At 39.8% G+C, this 24,237-nt stretch overlaps 1 protein-coding gene and 1 pseudogene across 2 annotated transcripts in view; both read left to right on the top strand.

The window, feature by feature from the left end:
- The first annotated feature begins 401 nt into the window (after positions 1-401).
- LOC148016815 (uncharacterized) overlaps positions 402-24,237 on the top strand; it is a 139,139-nt gene continuing 115,303 nt past the window's right edge. Inside the window, exons 1-2 of one of the 2 annotated variants that reach the window (XM_087663400.1) lie at positions 402-520; positions 6,708-6,782. The gene's annotated coding sequence lies outside the window, so the exon portion shown is untranslated. Of the gene's footprint in view, positions 521-4,615; positions 4,713-6,707; positions 6,783-24,237 lie in introns of those variants that run through there. The other variant, XM_087663401.1, reaches the window with a different exon arrangement.
- LOC148016821 (uncharacterized) lies at positions 4,390-5,168 on the top strand (annotated as a pseudogene).

Here is a 24,237-nt window from a genome sequence, read left to right as displayed (position 1 = left end):
CATTTTTGCATGGCTCAACATGAGTAGCCAAAAGAGCTCCAAAAATTGTTGACAAAGCTGCCGCGCTAGTCATCACCATGCATCACAATCAATTAGTTGGAACAATGACTGTTGCTGTTATTTTTTGGTAGATCTGCTTTTGATTTTGCTACATGTGGGCCAAAAATAAACATGCACTGGAGTGCTATTGGGTATATGCTAGAGTGCTATTAGACATACACATGCATGTGTGAACTCTTGCTAGGAGTACGCGGATCACCCATTGATACTATTGCCAGTACACCAGTCAATAAACTGGCTAAATTGGCACATGTTAATTTTAATTCTTGCAATTAAATGCCGCCATGGCTCATGTTAATTTCGCTCTTGGCTTCTTCATTTTACGCTTACTTGGCATTGCAGGGATAAAAATATTCACAAAGACGTTCCAATGGGCACTTGTGAGAGCTTCAAGGATGTATTGGCATGTCAAGAACAAACAAGGATCACAAAGTGAAGCGTTAAAGACGGTCCAAATAAAGTACACTACTCGTGCCTAAGTCTAGCAAACATCATGTGCTTTGGTTCACAACAGCCCAAACAAATTACACTCTTTTGTGTTTGAGTCTCACAAAAGAATATACGTGTCTTGGTTTTGCAATCCTTAAATTTTGAACATGGTCTAGTTGTGTTTGGAGTTTTTATGGGAACCGTTCCACTTGAGTCATGGGCCTATCATTTTGTGATGTGCAAGTACTTGAAGAAAGCTCAAAGACCTATAAGCTCAAAAACCTATAAACGCAAAGCCCTTTCTACTTCCATCGAGTTTTGTAATTATTCAATGATGAAAGTGTTAAGTTTTAGTACAGGAAATGCACATGCAACACATGAGGAAGACCTTCCCCCTACTAAATTCAACTATTTGCAGAAACCAACTACTAGATTTGTTGCCATAGGTATTGTTGGCTTTATGGCTTCTCGGTGAGATTAGCCACTAGGAAGGATTTCTCTGAACATCTTCGCATAACTCAAGATGGATTGTCACACGTGCTATAAAAAGTAATAGAGCCAATTATCTCTCTCATGCATATGTACACACTTCATGTCTCTCAGCCTCTACCTTGTTTCACTCTTCATGCCTGTCATGCATGTATGCATGCTTCTACCATGCATAGCAAGCCTTCTCTTTCTATGATCACAAAACAGTTTATTCTTTCTTAAGAATCCTACATGCATATCAACACGTCTAAGGAGTCCAATGAAATCATGGAAAAATACCAATGTCATTATGCAACTTAGCTTGTCTATGTTGTTTTAGCCTCGTTGTCATTGCTTGTTGGTGGTGACAATTTTGAAATTTTTGTAGCACAATCGATAATGCACCTTGGCTTTTGAGTTGGAGAAGGTGTGGATCCAAATCCCACTGGAGATGAATTATTATTATTATTATCCTCTACTATAACACATGATGCAATTAAAGAATTCATTAGTCAAGATGTCAATATTTATGTTTGAGTTTAGCATAAACAAGAAGTAAACTTAGCTTTTCTTATGTCATTGACTATATCGATGAGCGTAGCCTTAGCTCTAATACCACTATTGTTTGCAAAGCAAGAGTGTGTAGATGAGAGCATGATTGTAGAGGTGCATGCCTCTCACATCGAGAGTGCCATGCATGCACATGCATGAGAAGAAGAAGAAGAAGAGAGAGAGAGAGAGAGAGAGAGAGATGATGGGAGTGAAGGGCTACTCCCTATTATGTGAGCTCATGAGAGAATACCCCCATGAACCTGATTTTATGGATAAATGACAAGAGTACAAGAGTGAGAGGAGTCTCTTTTGGATAGAGAGCTCTCTACAAATAATGAAGATGCAACCATCAGAGAGAGGTAGGGTGCCAAAGATGCCAAGAGCCCCATCTACTACCAAAAGGCCAAGGTATTTATAAGGGTATTAAGCTACCCACTTCACTTGTATCTATAGACATAAATTTTCCTCTATACTTGAGAAAGTCCTTGCGTTGCTGTTGTAGAGAGAGAATATACCATTCTTATTCTCCCAACTCTCCCTTAGTCCTTCCATCTCGAGATTAGGGTTCTTGCACAAGATTAGGGTTATAGAAACCCTAATTTGTAACATCCCTCTGACGTATAAAACTGTTGACCTCAACTGTTAGTTCCTGCAAAAAGACAAAAAGAGATTACGTGCTTCATGTAGGCACTTTCTAGGCATCCCCGGAATGCAAAACATAAAACAATCATAATGATTCATGCACTGAGGGAATGAAGTCCCTAATTATAGGGAACAAAGTCCCATACTTGGAGTCCATCTTCAATTGTGTGCTTGCGTCATATTTGAGACAAGTAAATCATATCCTATCACTACGATAGGTGAAAAGTTTCCTTTTCTTACACTGTCTGAGAAATAATTCCGCACTGTTGTTTCCAACAGGCCATTCCGCACTACCATTACTTGGTAGGCAAGTCTAAGATCTGCACTGATGTTTCCAATAGGCTGTTCTGCACTACCATCACCCAGTACTAAGTAGGCAATTCTGTTCTGCACTACCATCACAACTGGTAGGCAATTCCTTTTCATCATCAATTCCTGAAAAACATGAAGTTTTGCATATTTCTTAAAAATCAAATAATCAATCTTGCGTACCTTAAAGTTGTTATACACTTTTCGGTACACCTACACTACAGACAAAATTTTAGTTCCGCACTCTCGGGCTTCCAAACTGAAGTCATTATCGAGAGGCCATCACATCCTACACAAGGTCATAAGTTGTCCTTGGCAACCTAGCACAGATCAAAGCCTGGTAGATCTTACACTGAGACATACTCAAGAGTTATTCATACTTCAAAAAGTTATTCACAACCTGTACATGGGTCCTTGCTTCCTGGGATCAAGTCAAAAATCATTAGAAAACTCATTTGTTCAAAATTCAAAATCTATAATCTCCTTGTGATCTTTAATCACAAAGTCTCCTCATCAAGAGCTCTTGCACTGCGTCCCTTCACACAAGAGGAGGAACTAAGCATCCTAAACATCTTCTAAATCTTAGAGTCCTTGCCGTTGCAGGCAACTTGACTTCATATGTCCATGCTCTCCACAAGAAAAGCATTCTCGTTCTTCTTGATATTTCTTAATTGTGGCAGAAGACAAATACCGCCGCTGCTTTCGTCGAGCACCCTCTGACGTATTATCCTGAGAGGGATCGGATGTTGAGTGCTCCTGATCATGAGTCTGGACTCTGATCAAGGATCTGTTGCTGCTAAAGTCAAAAGCGGAAGTGATCCTTCCGTCGGCACTTGGTTTCTCCCCTGCTTTACTTAAAGCATAGCTTCCTAAACTTCTGGTTGATCAAGAAAACTCTAAAATTCTGCAAACTTTGCTTGCATCTCCTCAAAGGAAAGCGAGTTGTGGGTTTACATATCTGTTGTCTTGCAGGAAAGTCCTCTCCTTAAGAAAGGCGAGGAGGCCTTGCTCTGATACCACTGTCATAGAATCGGAAGCGTTCATACAATTAACTGACCAATTAATCACTTAATCACAACTTAGAGTATAGAAGTGAGAGAGATCACACCGACACAACACTATAACTGGAAGATGGGCCAGTCGCCTCCCTTAAAGAGATCAATTAAGGGGAATTCGTACAACAAGCACACAACGTTGAGTGGGACACTATTCCCATGTCAACTCCAATATGTTCTGCAAGTGTTAGAGCACACTGCAATGTTGTTCCGCACATGTGCAACGCACACGGCAAATCCACTATAGTCGTTGAAGTTAGAGTCGGAAAGCTGAGCGCTAACACGAGGACCTAGCGCTAGCTCGCTCTCTCTATGTCTGTTGTTTTGTAACTTCATGAGATGATATCGTATCTGCTACAAGTTGTTGCCGTCGTAAAAACACTTGGCTCTCACAAAGGGGCCTAGCGCTATCTCTCTCTCCCTGCTTCTGTGGTTCTGTGTCTAAGAGATCATTCTCTGCAGCCATTGCTTGCATCTACTTATAAAGTTCTTGAAACCTGCTTTTGAAAAGAATATTATTATAATATGATATTATTATATTATTGCGTTATCAGAAAACTGTTGGTTGAAAAGCACATTATCATATTATCATAAAATTGAGTCATTTGTTGCTTTTTTAGTGAGAGAAAGTTCAGCACTAGAGAGAGAATGTCCCAACGCTAGAGAGAATATTCAGCACTAGAGAGAGAAAATCCAATGCTCTTGTTTTTAGAGAGAATGTTGACGCCTAGAGAGAAAAAGTTCTTGTGTTGCTGTTCTAGAGAGAGAATATACAATTTTTACTCTCCCTTAGTCCTTACATCTTGAGATTAGGGTTCTTGCACAAGATTAGGATTGTAGAAACCCTAATTTGTAACATAGCATGTGTGTAATGATGTGTTTCAGAGACCTACGTAATAATATTCTCATGTTGTAGACTAAGGACTCTGTGGCTTGATAATTTATCAGGGTTTTCAACTGCTTATCCTTTGGTTATTTACTTGTCGTTATCAATATTAGTAATTGTATTGGTGATGATAGAACACTACGTTACATAGAGTGTTTTTGTGACACTTAGTGCAAGTTGTAAAACCGACTTAAAACATATTGGTGTCGTTGTAGGCACAATTAAAAGAGTTGGAGGAAGCTCGATGATTGGTAGAAGACATAAAAGTACAAGTGGAGAACCAAAGTCCAATGATCAAGAAATTGCACCAGGTAAACATGGAGAAATAGAAGTGGATGAACCAGCTTGATGAATTATTCATGCAACCTCTCTTAATGAGAGTCGAGGCAGTAAAGCCTCAAGAAGAATTGGATGAACAGTTAAGAGCACAACAATAAATTGATCAACTCAAAAAGGAAATAGCTAAGTTGAAAGAACATAAAGAGATGATGGCTACCACCACTAGCTACCATTACTGCCTAAGATTCAAGAACAAATATACTTGAAACGACAGACATGCCTCTGGCATATATTTTCGAGACATCGGAAATACCAGAAGATGTGGACAATACGGTCCAAGAAATGGAGTTGGAAGGAGAAGCATCACCAAGCTTAGTAGAGGAAATACAAAGGAAGCATGAAGCAAAGCAAGATCATCTTATAAAAGCATATATAAGACATGGGAGCCATCGGTAGTGAAAGTAGCAGTACAACAGTGCAAATCTTAACAGTAGATGATTGATAGTATTATCTAGCAAACCATGTCATATCCATTATTGCGAATACATTTATCATTGCTATTGAAGCAAATGCTATCCCAATGCACGTTAGAAGAGCCAAGAGGATACAAAGAATTATCTTTTGAATAAATGTCAGGGGTGGCACCTCTCCTCAACAAACCTTCATGGAGACTCACGTGGTCCTCCAAAAATCAAGGATCAATCTTGGAGTACAACCTGGCATCGAGGGTTTTGCGCATTAATCCCACTTTTTGCTCGATGATCAACATAAGAACTTGGAGTGTCTTTGAAATAATCAACATCATCCACTCAAGTTGGCTCAACTATCCAGAACTGACATAGGTAAGCGAGCTGCCTGTTTCTATATCTATTGTCTTGCAGGAAAGTCCTCTCCTTAAGAAAGGCAAGGAGGCCTTGCTCTGATAACACTGTCACAGAATCGGAAGCGTTCATACAGTTAATTGATCAATTAATCACTTAATCACAGCTTAGAGTAGAGACGAGAGAGACGATCACACCGACGCATCACTAGGGACTGAAAAATGGGCCGGTCCCTCCCCTCAAAGAGATCAATTAAGGGGAATTTGTACAACAAGCACATAACACTGAGTTGGGCACTATTCCCCCATCAACTCTAATCTGTTTTGCAAGTGTTAGAGCACATTGCAAAGCTATTGCACACGTGCAACGCACATGGCAAATCCACTATAGTCGTTGAAGTTGTAGTCGGAAAGCTGAGCGTTGATAGGAGGACTTAGCGCTAGCTGTCTCCCTCTATTCCTGTTGTTCTGCAACTTCATGAGATGATATTGTATCTGCTACAAGTCGTTGCCGTCGTAAAAATACTTGGCTCTCACAAAGAGGCCTAAGTGCTATCTCTCTCTCCCTGCTTTTGTGGTTTTGTGTCTTAGAGAATATGATTTGCAAACATCGCTTGGATCTGCTTGTAAAGTTCTTGAAACCTGCTTTTGAAAAGCATATTATCATAATATGATAATATCATAGTTTATTCTAAAAATAAACAGCTCCATCGTAAAAAGCCTTTTGCAAAGTCACTAGAGAGAGAGAGAGAGAATCTTGTGTAAGCTGCTTTTCGTCCAGCGCTAGAGAGAGAATATCCAATTTGTAACACACTAGCAATTTCAACTTGAGGCTATAGCCTTTGACTTATCAACTATGGTATATCTTTTGTTACATGATTGTTCATTCATGTATATAAACTCGTGATATGTATGATTATATGATGTTCATTGTTATAGACCACCAAGAAACTCGAGTTTATAGGCCTTCGTTGCCTTTGTTGTAATGTTGGTACTTTTTTCGTACCTTGATGATTAGTGGGAGTATGCCCACTCTTTGTATTGAAAAAAAAGGAGAGAGAGCATGGGTGGGGGGGGGGGGGGAGAGGAAGGGAGGGAGGGAGACAATTTAGTTCTTTTAGTGATATGGTTGTAGGCTGAAAGTCTTTTTTTTTTTCTTTTTTTCCTCCCCACGTTATTTCAATTTGTACCATTCTCCATTCATCAGGTGAAGGAGCTATTAAAAGTTATGGAACAACAGCTGGGGGTTGAGCCTAGTTGGCTACTTCACGACCGATGCAAGGTAATGGTTGTCATATAAATGTTTGATTCAAATGTATCTTTGCCAGTCGTTGCATTTGCTTATATAAATTTATAGGAAGGCTTTGCTGCTCACCAAGAATATTGTGTGATGGATCTCAAAAATGAAGGCTTGATAATGTGGCAATTGAATTCTCTGTATGAGTGAATCTCTGTCGCTCTCCATTTTATTGTTAGATTGTTTCTGAGCAGTAAAGTTGCATTCTGTGGATTAAATTTTTTGGTAAACACATTCATTACATGATCATACATGGTAGAAATTAGAAATTTTCTTCTTCTTTTTCAAGCTAAAAAGGGACCATGGAGGCTTTAGGGATGCTACTTTTTAATGGGCACCTTATTTGTCATCATTGTTTTTTCTGAACTACACAAGATGTTTCTGACTTCAGCGTAAGGAAAGAGAGAATTATTAATGACAGGTGAGTAAGAGAGAGAGAGAGAGAGAAAGATTTTTAATGTTTGTAGAAGGTCGAACTTGGCCTATGGGAGTAAACATGAGAGTGATGAGGCTTGTAAGCTCCATGCGTGCATCGCGGGCTTTTTCCTTTGTTGTGGCATGAGTGTTAATGAGGTCGAGGCATCACCAAGAGAAGGTTGAGAGGAAGAGGAAGATTGAGAGGAGGATGCCATGGATGATGAAGAGAGCTTGACCCTTGAGGGAGAGGAGAACCTTGCCCTTGAGAGCTTGAGGGATGCGTCCTTGGGATCCGTCTCCAAACAAGGGACGTGCGTCTCGGAACAATGACCCCATCCTTGTGCCGTCCCTTGATCCCCTCTCCCGCCCAAAGCGCGTCCCCTTGTCCCCAGCCAAAATAGCCCTGTCCTCCTCCTGCCCCCTATCACTATGCCCAGAACTCATGAAGTCCAAATGTAGTTCGAAACACATTCTTATGAACATCCTCAGGCTTAATCCTTATTAGATGGTATCCAAATTTTTAAAATCTATCATGCTAGAGATATGGGCTCCTTCTAATCTGTCCAAAAATGTTGTTAATGCAAGGTATAGGGAACATGTTCTTGATGGTATTCTTGTTTAGTGCACAATAATCAATGCATGTGTTAAGAGTTATCTTTGTTCTATACCAATAGAAACGCTAATAGGAGTGAGAAGAATAAATTGGTGACGAATAAGAGGTATCTTTGTTCTACACCAATAAGTGCACTAATAGAAGTGGAGAATCAAATGGTGACAAACTTGGCTAAATCAGCCCCTTCTTTAACAATTTATTGGCATGAGTCATCATTGACCCTATGCGGAGGTTTATTTGGTGGACAACTGCTTGGCATTAAATCAATGCTATGACCTTGAGGTCTCTTTGGAGGCAACTCTCTAGGAAGTGGCTCAAGAAAGCATTTACCAAAAGACTTAAGAAACGCTATGCTATCTCTATATAGTGCACCTAAATTAATTTTTGCTTGACCATCCTTAAGCTCTTTGGCCAAAATGAAGTACATAGAAGTATGGTATTTAAAGAACTTTGAAATAGTAGAAGCTAAAACTAGTGGAATAGGCTCACCACGAAATTCGACGACCAATGTGGAAGTCTTACCTCTAGGTATAAGAGTGATCTTTCGGTTAAAAGCATCCAAATACCATGTACTTTGTGCATTTGGAAACCCAACAAAATATCACCCGCTTCCGGCATTCTCTAGAACTCTTCACAGTTCACATAACTCTCACTATGAATGGGATTTTGCCAATAGTGAAAGTCACATGCTCATTGTGGCTAGAACATGCCATTCTTTTCTTACCCCATCTTCTCTGCCTTAATATTAAGCCTAGCTCCAATTTTGGGACAATAAAATTTGCACGAGCTTCAAGGTCAAAGAACACAAAAGATGTTTGATCTCTAACCTTGACCTAAGCTCTAGGCAATTCGCTAGACTCCCTACTTGCATTTTCCGCAATCATGTCCGGCCACAAGTCCAATGCTAGGCTTTGGCTTTTTGCCCTTTCTATCTTGATCATTCTCCACATCCTTGTTTCTTTTTGGTGGATAGTTCTTTGCAATATGACCCTTCTCGTGACAAGTAAAGCATTTTGCTTCATCCTTTAAGACCTTTAGCTCAACGGTAGGCTTCTTTCACTTTGGATTTTGGAACTTTGGCCTACTTTTGCAATGGTCTTGTTCGGCTGATCATTGTTGGTCCTTCAAGACTACTTCATAGTCTCCCTATTTGACTATCTTACATTCTTTTCTGCTTTATTTGTATGCCACCAGAGTCTCCTAGAAGTGAAAGGTCTTCTCGCATTTCCTTGTGTCTTTGTTTTGTGTCTTGCCCTTTCAAGCACTTGTCTACCACTTTCGTTTTTCTCTTTAGTCCTTGTAGAAGCTTTTCTTTTTCTTTTCTTGAATGCTGTCTCTTTCTACAAGTTATTCGCTACAATAGCATCTCTATTAATTGAGAAATGTTTCTCGATTTCGTCTTAGTAACATAATCTCTGAGATCTTTAGGCAAACCACAACAATACTTCTCTATTGGCACTGGCAATAACATCTGTCTAAAGGAGGTAATTGGCAATAAAGCTTTCAAATACATTTGATTGTACTTTTGTAGAGTGGTTCATTTCTTTGAGTCCAATTTATTCCAAGTAGTGTATACAACAACTTCAAAAGTATTTATCAACCGTTTTGTGGCAAACTTTGCTTGAATTGAACAAAAAAGGCAGCTTGTTCACAAAGTGTTCCACAATGGTAATGCATTACCCTTGAGAAATGTAGTGGCTTTGCAAATCTTTGACCACTCATTGAAATTCTTTTACAAAGGTTGTGTCAAACTTGTGGAAAATGATAGGGCTTGGAATCTTAATTTCATGCCATGGAAGGTCTCAAATTGCAATGATCTGCCTCCTTTGAAGTCCTAAGGCTTCTTTGGAGGTCTTAAATGGTCATAAACAAGTGGTCGTAATAGTGGTGCTTGTGCATTAGGCATTTTTGAAGCCTTGTCACATGTTTGTCTTGCTAAAAGTGAGTTTTCTGTTGAACGTCCAGAAATTTTAGTGGCAGTCCAAAGCAACCTTGATCTCCTTGTAGGCTTCATGCATGATCTGTACATATTTATCTGCATCAAATATCTTATAATTTGTATGCAAAATAAGTAGCACTTTTTTGCTTCCTTCAATTATCTCAAAAGGAGCCTTGCTTGTTGATTTATGTATCGTATTGTTATACGCATACTCGTCCAAGGGTGAATAGTGTTTCCAAGTTGCCTTATGCTTTGACAAATAACACTTAAATAGATCAAGGACAATAAAATTTGCTTCTTTAGCTTGTCCATCTGTTTGTGAATGAAAAGACAATAGAAATTTTAACGTAGTCACCATATTCTCAAACGATGCTTTCTCAAAAAGACTCCTCTTTCTTTGATCTTTGTCATTGATTATGGACTCTGCATACCATGGTACTTAACATAAATATTTTCACCATGTGCTTTGGCTTTATTCTCTTGCTAATTGGAATTAAATGAGCTTGTTTACTAAATCGGCAAATAATTCTCCATATTCCATGTTAGAATTAAAATATTTATGTCCAAGGCCAATCGCCTAGACCAAACAATTACATTGTGTGTATACATTGTTTTGGGATTTGTGGTCGGTGGAGTGTGGGGGAGAACTTGCATGGCGCTTTGATTCTCCTTAAGCAAAAGGTATCCAAGCCAGGAACAGGAAAGAACGACCCCTTTGCGCAAGAACCACTTGCAACGCTTGTTAGACAAGCATGTGAGCATGTAATGTGGCACATGCATGGTACGGTTGACTAGCACAAAGGACAACAGTTTGATGCGCACCATAGTGTCCAGAAACGGCATTTCTGGATAGTCACGTTTCGGCTGTTTCTGACTGTTTAGAAATGGCGTTTCGGACACTTCAAAAGATTTAAGTGTTAAAAAAACCCCCTTTTCAGTCCAAAGGCGTGAGGGAGCCTATTTCGAAGCATTTCGCCTATTCTTTGTTCTCTGAAACCTGCACAAAACTCCACGGTCTGACCACAGAGCATAAGCATGCCTTCCCCCCAGCCTCTCACACACACATCCACTCACTCTCTATCGTCGTTTCGCGTTTTGCTGTTTCTTCTCGAGATTGAAACTCCGTTTCCCCGCCGTTTCCGAAACGCCTGGACACACTATGATGCACACGTTGTCGTACTAGAGCATGTACATAGCCAGAACCTCAAGTGAATTTAGCGAAGTGATAGTTTTAGCTCGACAATAAAGTAGTGTATATAAGTGAGTGCAGATGAAGTTGATGATCCTATAAGATTTGCATGGATAAACACGAACATTAGGATGATATGAGTTTTTTTCATGTATAAATCATATGCTGGATTCTGTTACAAGGAGAAAGAGTCGATTTCTGAATGATTTGGATAGTTGTTGGTAATGAAAGGATTGACTCGAGATGATCATCAACACGAAATATAACAGATCTTGCTTAATTTCGGTGAATGAAACAGTGGAATTGTATGTGTGTGTGGTCTATACTCACACATAAGGCAAGAGAAAAGGCGGCAAGCAATGCAAGTTACAAAGAGAGTGTTGAGCGGCTCATGGCACGTTTGTTTGGAAAGCAAGAGAAAGTGGAATTTCTAAGTAAAAAGGGAAGTCACCATCGCTTGATTTATGTGTGTAGTAAGTTGAGAAAAAGGGAAGTCACTATTGTGTGGTATGTGCGTATCTGGTTCGAGAGCAGCAAATCGAGTGTGTGTAGAGTCCAAAGCGTCTAGGTACGAAGCAGCCAGCATATGCATGTCTGGGTGAGGGGTTGTCGAGAAGTTGGCTATCTTGTAAGGGAGACGCCGGGCTTCTTGCTGTGAGAATTTGTGAGAAAGCTTCAAAGGTTATGAGAAGGAGCTATGCTATAGATCTCATGATCTCTAGAACTTGATAGGTTATGTAGGCAAGAAGCTTCACTCACTCTCTTACACACACACACACACACACACACACACACGCGAAAAGAACTTTAGAAAGAAAAAAGTCAAAACAAAGAAAAAATGAAAACATCAAGATTATGTTGATATCTTATCATAGGTAGGTTAAAGGATTAATAGATGAGTTAATGACATTTAATCTATGTTAGCCAAATAAGCTATGGATTGCTCTTTGAAATTGAAACTTAGTAGTTAATATGATATAAATGTTTTGTCTAAGAACTGGAATTAGTCGTGTGTACAAATTCTCTTGGTTTATAGCAAATTAACTATAACAAAATGACTACACTCACATTAAAAGACACATTATAGTCAAAGAGAGATAGTATGATGGGTTCTAGTAAAAGGATAATCTCTTCAAGTCTTTCAAAACCAAATAGAGACATTATGCATTGTTGGAAGTGAGTCTTACGGTAAATTCAAATGTTAATTGTAATATGTTGCACGGAATGAAAGCGAAAGAAATTTTTTTGAGGTGGATTATGGTTATTCATCTAAGATATATTGAGTATATGGGAAGATATAGAGATGTGAGCGAGGTGAAAGGAGAAGAAAAGAGCTTTCCTCCCAAGCAATATTGTTGTTTGTAGGCAATAATGATATTGCGGAGAAAGATATACCTGTAGCAAGGAGATTTTAGAGATGTAGAAGAGAATTTAGGAAGAGATGCTTAAGAGCGAGAGAAACATGAGAAAGCTGAAGATTAGGATGCTCATCTTGTGCACTTAGTTGCTCTTCACAAGAAGGTTACACGATGTTTAGCAAGATTGTTCTTTGACCGCCTTCAAGTGGAACAATGAGAGCTCAAGAGATATGGAGATAGCGGTAGTAGAGACATAATTAGCCTTAGAATCAAAGGTGAATAAAGGATTAGATGTTAATAATAATGAGAGGTGAAGAAAGAAATAGAAACAAAAGTTGGGATGGATATCAAAATAAAAAACAAAGCTAGCAAAATAAACACAAAAACAAAATACACCTTACTTAATGAACCCATTAAGAGTAATCGTCGCCTTGATGGAGAGAGAAGAAGAAGCAAGACTTCAAGCTCTTCTTTAATAGTAAGTATAGTGTTGAGGCAAGTTTAGCATTATGTCACTTATTAACTCTAAATCTTCACTCATACATTGTCTTCAATGAAGATTGGGTTTCTTTTTTTATAGGTGAGAAAACTTTGCTTAAGATAATCATTTGATTAGGCTAAAGAATTAGCCAAAATGAATTTTCCTTTGAATATTCCTTCAAATTGGTAATATTAGAATTTAAAATGTCATAAAATTTACCATTTTTTGTTGCAAATGCTTCATGTGGGTGCATCATGTATGTGGGTCTCACCTAAGCATCATGCATGTGACTTTAGAAAGGTGTCCCAACTTGTCTGTCTTGGTTTTCAACGCATCTTTGAGGTGTCATATTCACATGTTTGTGTCTTTTATCCCCAAAAATGTTGTCTTAATTTTAAAACTACTAAAAATATTTTCCTTTTACCTTGATTCACATGTTTACTAACCCTTGTTGGAATGTTGCTGTGAGAGGGTATTCACTGTTTTGGTTGCAACTTTTGACCTGTAACTTAAGATTGACATGCTTTAAAAGGCAAAATTGAATAATCCAAGAGCTTGACCTGGTGATGACACTTTTTCAATGCTCATACCTTAGAGGTTTGCAGTTTGGATGGAAGAAAGTTTTCAAGTAGGCACTCTTTCTTGTATGTATGTAAGGAAGGTGTGCATTATTGAGGAGTATTCATCATTAAACAAAGGTGAAAAGCATAAATATACCAACTTGGTCTTTGTTTTTTAAAATGAGAAGATGTGTGTGAAAATATTCAAGTGCCATTGGGCCACCTAGGTAGGACATGGGAGACCTATAATGCAAGATGCTTTCACTTGAGGTAGAGTGAACTTGAGTTGGACTTACTCATTTTTATTGGGCACATTACTAGTTATAGAGTCTATCTAGGCTTCAAGATAATAATGAGATAGTAGTAAAAAAATACCAAAGCTTTTTTTTTCCACCTGTGGGAGGCACAACCATTGATAATTTTCTCGTAGTACTTTCTTGTGATAATGCAAATTTAAATTACCTTTGAGGTAAATTTTAAGATGAGGTAGAAGGTTTTTCTTATGCATATATATATATATATATATATATTATGTGAAGTATACTTATGCTTAATATTGTCACAAAATAAATCTGTTAGTGTCCATTCCCACTATGTACGTGCCATAGTATGACAGTGGTTCATGTGCTCTCCGTGACACCATTTTGAGTAGGTATATAAGGAGTAGTAAACTTGCATATAATACCTTGTTTGCAACAAAAAATCTTGACCCATGAAAAAGTATACTCTCTATTATTGTTAGTACGCAAAGCTTTTAGCTTTTTGCCTGATTGTCTCTCTACCATAGCCAGAAATTTTTGAAATGTAGCAAAATTTTCGTTTTTCCTTTTGAAGAGGTAGACCTAAATCTTTCTAGTAGAGTCATTTATAAATGTCAAAAGATAGTGTCTCCCTAGAGACTTATGTGGCATAGGTTCACATAGATCACTATGCATTAAATCCAGAGGATTTTCTAACTATTTTTTTTAATAGCAAAGTTGTCACCCTAGTTTACTTGCCATAAATGCAGTGCTCACATAGATAAAAATCTCTTTAAGATAATAGAGGTAAGTAGTCCAAACATTTAAACTATTTGATTTTTTAAAAATTCATATGACTAAGTCAGCTATGCTACAATTCAATAGAAGTTAGCTTTGCTACATGATGAGATTCTCTTCAACATGAGGGACAAACAAAGTGTACAATGAGCCAGGCTTTTGAATCAACCATGAACCATACTACCAAAAATTGTGGTAAAGCCAAGATCATCAAGCTGCCTTGTAGACATCAAACTCTTGGCTAGTTTTGGCACATGTCTAAGATTCTTTAGCATAAACTTAGTGCCATTAGTCATGCAAAGCTTCATATCTCCAATTTCACAAATGTCAAGCTGATATGCATTGTCAATCTTCATCGAATCATACATAGGCACATAATTGGAGAACCATTCCTTTGAAGAGTGACATGGAAGCTTGCACTTGAGTTTATGACCAATTTTATGCATAATACTGATTAAGAGCTAAGAATGCGTCAGAATTTAAATATGAAGTAAAGAGCAAAATGTTTGACGTCTGCGGTATATTAGAAATAATTTCTCTATGTGGAGACCCAACTACATTGAGCTCTCTAATCTTTACATTGCTTTTAAAATTTTCAAACTTTATAGCAATTTTACCCCTATCTCTTTTCCATATGCAGCAATCTCTCTTTCTATGACCCTTTTTATGGCAATGATTGCATTTAATGTTTCTCATATCATGCTCATGCCTCTTGCTACAAGTACTCTTATGGTTTTGTGATCTACTACAACTATAGCTATGACCTCTTTGCCTCAGACCATGGCTGCTAGTAATACAGGCATCACTACGACTACTAGAATGAAGAGATTGATGATGAATCTTTTTTGTGGTGAGAAGTGCATTAGTAGCATCACCGAAAGACAATGTTTCACTAGGCATTGAGTTACTAATTGAATTACTAATAGGTTCTACAAAAGGTAGCCCATGAACATGGCTTTCATTTTGTCATAAAAAATTATCCCTTTAGATGTGAGCTATGAGAAAACACCGTTGAACTCATTTGAATGAACACTATCGCCGCTTTTCTAATGCATATTCAACTTCATGAGCTTTTTCATCAAGAAAACCTTGTTGGAAGCATTGTTGCCATTCCATGTTAAGCATAAAGATTCCTATAAATCTTTTGCAGTAGCCTTGTCCATGACTCTAAAGAAATGGACTCACCAAGATGCAAGTGGATTGTAGCAATTGCACGTGCATTAAAGTCCTTCCATTGCTCCTCAATATAGGCATTCTTTTGCACTCTTTCAATGGTGCTAATAGACCTTTATTGAGTAAAATATTAAACATGTGTTGCTTCCATATGATGATTTTTTGTGCCATCAAAATTTTTGACGTAATAGTCTTTCTTTTTAGAAGATCCAACTATCACAAAATCAGAAGCGTTCACACAATTAACTGACCAATTAATCACTTAATCATAGCTTAGAGTAGAGAGGAGAGAGACGATCATGTCGACACAACACTAGGGACTGGAAGATCGGCCAATCCTCATTCTTAAAGAGATAAATTAAGGGGAATTCGTACAACAAGCACACAACGCTGAGTGGGGCACAATTTCCACATCAACTTCAATCTATTCTGTAAGTGTTGAAGCACACTGCAAAGCTCTTTCCGCAAGTGTTGAAGAACACTGCAAAGCTCTATCCGCAAGTGTTAGAGCACACTACAAAGCTCTTTCCGCAAGTGTTGAAGAACACTGCAAAGCTCTATCCGCAAGTGTTAGAGCACACTACAAAGCTGTTGCCATCGTCGCCGAAAGACTAAGCACTAACAAAGGGGTCCTAGCGCTAGCTCTCTCTGCTTCTATTCTACAGACCTGAAAAGAACATCTGTTGCCATTGCTTGCATCTACTTATAAAGATCTTGAAACCTGCTTTTGAAAAGTTGACTCGAAACTCATAAAAACAAAAAATTGAAATGTTTAGCTAAAAAGCTAAAATGCTACTTAAATTGAATCGTCTGTTGCTTTTCTAGTGAGAGAGTGAAAAACGCCTAGAGAGAGAACGACTCTTGCTACTTTTCTAGTGAGAAAAAGTCTAGCACTAGAGAGAGAATGTCTAGTGCTAGAGAGAGAACGTCTAGCGATCCAATTTCTAGAGAGAGAATGCTCATGTCTAGAGAGAGAAAGTCTTTGTGTTGTTCTAGAGAGAGAATATGCAATTTTTGCTCTCCTTCAATCCTTCCATATTGAGATTAGGGTTCTTGCAAAAATTAGGGTTGCAAAAACCCTAATTTGTGACATCCCTCTGACTTGCAAACAATTGACCTCAACTGTTGGTTCCTGCAAGAAGACAAAAAGAGATTACATGCTTTGGGCAGAACACTTTCAAGGCATCCTTGGAATGCAAAACATAAACAAGCAATATGAATCATGTTCATGGGGAACGAAGTCCCAGTCGTGGAGAACAAAGTCCCATTCTTGGAGTCCATCTTCAATTGTGTGCTTGCATCATATTTGAGACAGGTAAATCATATCCTATCATTGCGATAGGCAAAAAGTTTCCTTTTCTTACATTGTTTGACAAATAATTCCCTAAACAGTACGGTTCACTCCATCCTTAGTGAGGCACCAAGAATATTTGTTTTCGAATGGATCTATGGCCAATAATAGTTCTGCATTGTCGTTTCCAACAGGTTGTTCCACACTACCATTACCCGGTAGGCAATTTTGTTACACACTAACATCAACCAGTAGGCAATTCTTTTCCAACTTCACATGATTGCTCATGTGTAGTTCACATGCTTTCACATGCATTCTGAATCCTAGCACTACAAGTCATGGTAGGCTATGTCCACAGTCAGTGCGAAGAGGTGATAACTGACACTATCACAACTAGATAGGTGGTTCTTTTATCATTTATACTTGCAAAACAAAAGTTTCGCATATTTCGATAAAATCAAATAATCAAACTTACATACCTTGAAGTTGTCATCTACTTGCCGATACACCTGCCACATTAAGAAAAGAAAACTCTTGTTTCCCGCACTCTCTGACTTCCAACTGAAGTCATTACCGAGAGGCCATCATATCATGCACAAGGTCATAACTTGTCCTTGGCAAACTAGCACAAACCAAAGCTTGGCGAATCATTCACTGAGACACACTCAGGATATTCATACTTCAGGAAGTTTATCACGACTTGTTCATAAGCCCTTTTTCCTTGATTACTTAAAAAACAAGAAGAATCAAATCAGAAATCATTAGTAGGCTCATTTGTTCAAAAATCAAAATATGTAATCTCATTGTGATCTTCTATCACAAAGTTTCCTCATCAAGAGTTTGTGCGTTGCGTCCCTTCACACAAGTGGAGAAACTAAGCGTTCTGCACATCTTCAAAATCTTGAAGTCCTTGCGGTTGTTGATGCTCTCCACAAGAAAAGCATCTTTCTTCTTCTTGCGGTTGTTGATGCTCTTCACGAATCACAAGAAAAACATCTTTCTTCTTCTTGGTATTTTTGTATCTCCGCAAAAGATAAATATTGTTGTTGCTTTCGTTGAGCACCCTTTGACTTATTATCCTAAGAGGGATCCGATGCTGAATACTATTGATTATTAGCATGATCAATAATCTGTTGCTGCTAAAGTCAAAAGCAAGAGTGATCCTTCCATCGGCGCTTCGTTTCTTTTCTGCTTTACTTTAAGTATGACTTCTGGAACTTTTGGTTGATCAAGAAGACTTTGAAGTTCTGCAAACTTTGCCTGCATCTCCTCAGAGGAAAGCGAGTTGCCTGTTTTCAATATCTACTATCTTGCAGGAAAGTCTTCTCCTTAATAAATACGAAGAAGTGTTCACACAATTAACTGACCAATTAATCACTTAATCACAGCTTAGAGTAGAGAAGAGAGAGACGATCACGTGACACATCACTAGAGATTGGAAGATGGGCGAGTCCTCCCCCTTAAAGAGATCAATTAAGGGGAATTCATACAACAAGCACACAACGCTTAGTGGGGCACAATTCCCACATCAACTCCAATCTGTTCTGCAAGTTTTGAAGCACATGCAAAGCTCTTTCCACAAGTGTTGAAGCACATTGCAAAGCTCTTTCCGCAAGTGTTAGAGAACATTGAAAAGCTCTATCCGCAAGTGTTAAGAGCACACTGCAAAGTTGTTGCCGTCGTTGCTGAAAGACTAAGTGCTGACAAAGGGGTCCTAGCACTAGCTCTCTCTCTCTCTCTCTCTCTCTCCTTGCTTCTGTTCTGTATATCCGAAAAGAACATCTGCTGCCATCACTTGCATTTGCTTATAAAGATCTTGAAACTTGCTTTTGAAAGCTGACTCGAAACTCATAAAAACAGAAAAATTAAAACGTTTAGGTGAAAAGCTAAAATATTACTTAAATTGAATCGTCTGTTGCTTTTCTAACGAGAGTGAAACACCTAGAGAGAGAACGACTCTTGTTGCTTTTCTAGTGAGAAAGTCTAGTACCTAGAGAGAGAGAAAGTCTAGCGATCCAATTTCTAGAGAGAGAATGCTAATGCCTAGAGAAAAAAATCCTTGTGTTGTTGTTCTAGAGAGAGAATATGCAATTCTTGCTCTCCTTGAGCCCTTCCATCTTGAGATTAGGGTTCTTGCAAAAAATTAGGGTTGCGGAAACCCTAATTTGCGACAAATTTCTGACATAATAGTCTTTCTTTTCAAAAGATCTAGCCAAGTTTTACAAGAGGTAAAAGCAAGAGAATGAGATTAAGATTTATGGCAATGTTTTTGCAAGAAGTTGAGTAGAATCTCTTTTGTACAAAAATCTTAATAACAAATCAGCTGAAACTAGAAATATAAGTGTCAATTAGAGACCAAGTGACTCGTAGGAAAAATTCGAGAGTCTCCTTTACATGAGGACCTAAATCTCAACTCAAAAGTGCAAGATATATATGCATAAACTCATAAGAGAGCCAAAAATTGCATAAGAGAGTATAAATTATGTCAGAGCATACATTGTGTATCATCTATCATGAGATGGCCAACTAGGCATCTCACAACACCTATCACCTCTCTATAATAACCTATGATGAGGCAACAAGAATGGGGATCTCCAACTACCTGAATCACCAAAGGTGTCTCATACATCCGAGAACACGCCAACTCAAAGAAGACCTCATGCAAAGTCCTCCAAGGGTTCAACAAACTTTCAAAAAACTGGCCACGCACTCAAAAAGGACTCTTCCGGATTGAGTCTCGCCGAGTAATTACCAAAACATAGCCAAAATTGGTTCCACAAATACGTGCATAGGCAATGTCCACAATGCACTGTACAAGAGTCTAACAACGTGCATAAACAAGTGCCAAAGCAAAAGCAAAGTGAATATAGATCCTTGTGGGGATATCTGCTCTCAAAAGAGCTCAATCAGCTTTCAAAAGAGCTTGAAGCACATCAGTTTACGCATAAAGAATCTCCCACCAAATATGCTTCGTCGCATTCATGATACAATTGATACAATTGGGCTATGGGTTGCCCACAAGTTGTATGCAATGGTTATCTCGATCACGAGCCAACTGGAACTCAGATATTCATCAAATCTGCCCACTGCCCGGCAAGTGCTCTAATTCAACTTTGCATGTTGGCTCTTGGTCCAATTTAATTTAAGCACTTTGCGTGTGCTCACAGAAATGATTTAAACAACTTGAATGGCTGAAATTTGCTATTTGTGATGTTTGATTGGGTGTCTAGCTAACTATGAATTGAATGATGTGACTGCCACTCAATGATTAATGTGGTGTAGTTTTTGTCAGCTCATGATACTGTTGAGAAGCTCAAAATTGCTGCAATTTTTGGTCACAAGTCAACCTATTGCTTTAATTATCGAGTGGTCATGAGCGTTGCTTTTGATTATACCATTGTCATGTTGGGTTTTTTAATGTCGACTGCTCTCATATTCAAAGCCCAAGCATCTGTTTCTCACTTTTATAGGCAGCAATGGAGTTCTGGGTATTAACCTACCATGTCGGAAGCCCTTGACTTGCAAGCCAAAAACAATAATCAAGCTGTGCTTTCTACTATGTTGACTTGGCTGCTGCATAGCTGCTCATTTTAATCTTCTTGTTTGTTCTACATAATTTGTTTAATTTGGTGCTACGAATACTGCTATGCCCTTGTCCAAGCTGTGTTGTGCTGCTCAAATTAGTGTTGCACGCTTACTGTGTTATCGATTGCTTTGTGTGCAATACATGTGATGTTTGGTGACTGCTTAATGATTGCGCATTGACTTCAGCCGAACACATGCTGCACATCTAATTGTTCAAGATGTTGTGCGCTATTCGTAACCCAATCCGACCTAAGGCTGTATTATTCACTTGTATGAGATGGGCTGCCCTGTATGCTGGTCTGTGGGCTATTCAATTTTAGTGCTACCTGTGGAGCTATCTATTGCACAATGTGTTGGTAATAGGTATGGCTAACTTCTGTCATGACCTGAATTCAATGCTGCTAGTACTTGCCTGCAGTCTCATGCAATGATTATCTTGTTACTCATAATCTGCAACCCAAGCTCACTTTTTTGGTGCTGCGCTCAATTGAAATTGACTCAAGCATTGTCTTCTAATCATCTGATTTCATATTCTGTCTCAAGAAACCTTATTCGATTTACCTGTTGCACTATGGATGTTGTACGGAGTGTTGCATTGCTTGAGATTATTTATGTGAAATTCCTACAACGCTGTTTAATTTGACCTCACACACATGCTTTAATACCCCTGCTTGATGCTCTTAATAAAAGCCTCTACATGACATGCGTATTGACAATTTTCTATGCTTGTGCCACTACATGAGCTGAGCTATTGTGTCTAAAAAAACCATCTAGTTGAGCATGCTGCTGCTCTTTGTCCTGTGTGCTTTCCACACAAAATCTACGAGTTCAATCTCTGATCTCACGAACTCTTGGCCTCTTCAACACTATGCTTGAATGCTACTTTGATACTCCCTTTATGGTTGTTTGAGGAATAACTTAAATCTATGTTGGTTGTGGTAAGGAGATGATCTCTTTAAAGTCATGGCAAAGCTCTGTAAACAGTTGGCTAACTTCAACTTATGTTTAGCAAAGATCTTCTGGGTCTATGAGTGGGTGTGATTTGGAGTGCTTGACTATGGATGATGTTGATAGTAAAGGTCTCTAGTTCTCACAGTCATTTCTAGAGCGAAGCTTCTCCTGTGTGGTTGCCATTATATTCTTATTTTATGCTTTGGAGTGTGTGTAGGCATGCTTTCTTACTAAAGTCAGCATTATTCTCTGGTCTGTGTCGGAAGCAACAGGCTTTTCACATTCTGATTTTGGCACCATTTGCTATGGAGGAGACTCTTGCATGGAATCTTAGTGATTCATCACATCAGTGCCTGCAAAAACCTTTTTTCCAACCAATATAAACAAGAACAAACTTGAAACTCAGCTGGTAGTTTGGTCTAAAAATGAAGCGTTTGCCAGTCTTTACACTAAGACATGTCAAATTTGTGCCGTTGTTTAAGAGCATGCTTGAAATCAGCTGGTATTTTGCAATTTCATCAGTTTACCATAAAGCAAAGGCCGGATTTTGTGAGCACTGCATCACAACCTACCAAGTCACTGGGACTCACATTGGGATCTAGACCAGGGCATTTTTCTTTAGAACATGGTTATGTTCTTTTTCTTTTCACTTCTTGCTTGCTAGATCTAGTGGCTAAGAGTGCCTTGGCGGTTCATACTCTATTCTTGTCAGAAACCACCTTGATTCTAGTCAAGATCCAGATGGTTAACCTCCCACTGCTATGTCCTCATACATCAAGATTGGTGCCCAGGCCAAGTATAAACATGGTGTTCTACTTAGGTTGTACTCTTCTAGTGTTATGTCCCTAGACATTTGGCTACAGGACACCAACCCTTGAAATAGAGACTTGCCTGTTGGCTGCCGGCTCCAAGGTTCCCAAACGAGCCCATATTGGCTCATCGCTTGGAGGTGACCCTAATTTTGTCTCTCTATGTGAGCCAAGGTGATAGTTTGGATTGTGGTACACCATGTGCGCAAGATTGACCCAAATGGGCACAGATATTTGCATGAGAACCATTTCTTGCACATATAGTGGACATGGCAATGCATAAGCAGGTCTGTTTTATGTTTCTCCATTACCATTAGGCGTGCTTGGTCACATGTCATTCCTGGGGCATGTAAGTGCCCTCCTTATCCATTTTTAGTGGAAGGAACATACTTGTTGGTTGTGTGTTTTGCAAGTGTGTGTGTGGAGAGAGAGAGAGAGAGAGAGAGAGAGAGAGAGAGAGAGAGAGAGAGAGAGAGAGAGAGAGAGAGAGAGAGAGAGAGAGAGAGAGAGAGAGAGAGAGAGAGAGAGAGAGAGAGAGAGAGATGGAGGTCCCGTCGTCGTCGCCTGACCCTTGTTGTCATCGCCTAACCCTCATCGTCGTCGCCTGGTGTCCCGTCGTCATCACCTGACCCTCGTCGCCTGTAGCCGCCTTCTGGTCGTTGCCTGCAGGCCCATCGCTTGCCCTTGATGCTCCGTCGACTGCCGCTGAGTCCCCTGCCCTGCTGTCGGACAGCCCATCGGCTGCGTCCCTCACCCGCCTGAACCGCGACCTTTGCGCCTGCTTGTCGCCCCTTCGCCCTGTCCGTTAGGGTTTCGGCTGACACCGGACCCCTGCCCTGCGCCCCAGACTATCCCGTTCTGCCGTCGACTGCCAGGGCTTTGTTTCGCCCTCCTGCCCCTGCATTGTTAGGGTTGTCCCTTGCCACAAGTGTTCTTGGGACAGGCCACGACTGAGGCTGACAGGTAAAGCTTCGGTTTCATCGCCTGTGCTTGCACAATACGCCCCTGGACAGCGCCTCTGTACAGAAAAGAGGGAGAGAGAGAGAGAGAGGGAGAGAGCGAGAGAGAGGCCTGCGTGTATCTGCCTCCCGCGAGTTCTTCACTCGGCATCTGACCGACATACGTACTGATACAATATGGGGGGCTTGGATCTAGCTTTCATAGACCAAACGGTGGCAGCTCTTGGTCCAGATTCTGACACCGAGGAACCAGAGGATATGGTTCCGTGCACAGAGGAGATGCTCCCTGCTGACCTCCAGCCAGCGGGCAAACGCACGAAGCATACTTCGGCAGGGAAAATGGATCACCAGGATCGTTCCTATGCTCAGGTTGCTTCTGATTCTGTGGACTCCCAGGATGTTGACTAGGCGATTATATTCAACATAATCAAGAGGTCTTTTCGGGCTTTGCAACGGAAGATGTTCTAGAAGCCACTGTGGATTCGAAACATGTCTTGCGCTCCTTTTCAGTGTTTTATGAACGTGCTGTGATACTTTTCTTCACTGGTAGGATCCCACTGCTTTCCCGTATTCGCCAATGGTTGCACAGTCTGCTACAAGGGGAATGTGTTGAAGAGATTTTTGTTGGGCCCCAGGGTTTTTTTGAGGTGCTATTGAAATCAGAGACACACCGTGCTGCTCTCCTGTCTAAACTGCCATTGTTCGTTGATCGCTGTCTGGTCCATGTGGTGCCATGGATCCCAATGGCAGATTTTCAACGTCTGCTGCAACGTGAATGCCCTGTGTGGATTGAAGTGGAAAACTGTCCGGCTGTTTATTGGCCACTGTTGAAGGACGCCATGGCCGCCGCTGTGGGCACTGTTCTGGTCCCCCCAAGCCTAAGGGCCATGAATCGCAACCGTCTATGTATGTTATGGGATACTGCTCGGAAAAGGCCTGCTTGGTTACGTATTAACTGCTCTGGCATGCATCCTTTACATTTTCGTTTGAAATGGGGCAACTTTGCAGGACAATGCTTTTCGTGTGGAAAATTGGGGCATTTTATGGCTGAATGCCCAAAGAAGCACCACACTTCAAA

Source organism: Lygodium microphyllum, chromosome 22 (genome assembly GCF_053477565.2).
Source record: "Lygodium microphyllum isolate KBCC chromosome 22, Lygodium_microphyllum_v1.1.10, whole genome shotgun sequence".
Classification (NCBI taxonomy): Eukaryota; Viridiplantae; Streptophyta; class Polypodiopsida; order Schizaeales; family Lygodiaceae; genus Lygodium; species Lygodium microphyllum.
The sequence above is the reverse complement of the archived record's forward strand: the minus strand, read 5'-3'. Positions and strand labels throughout refer to the sequence as shown.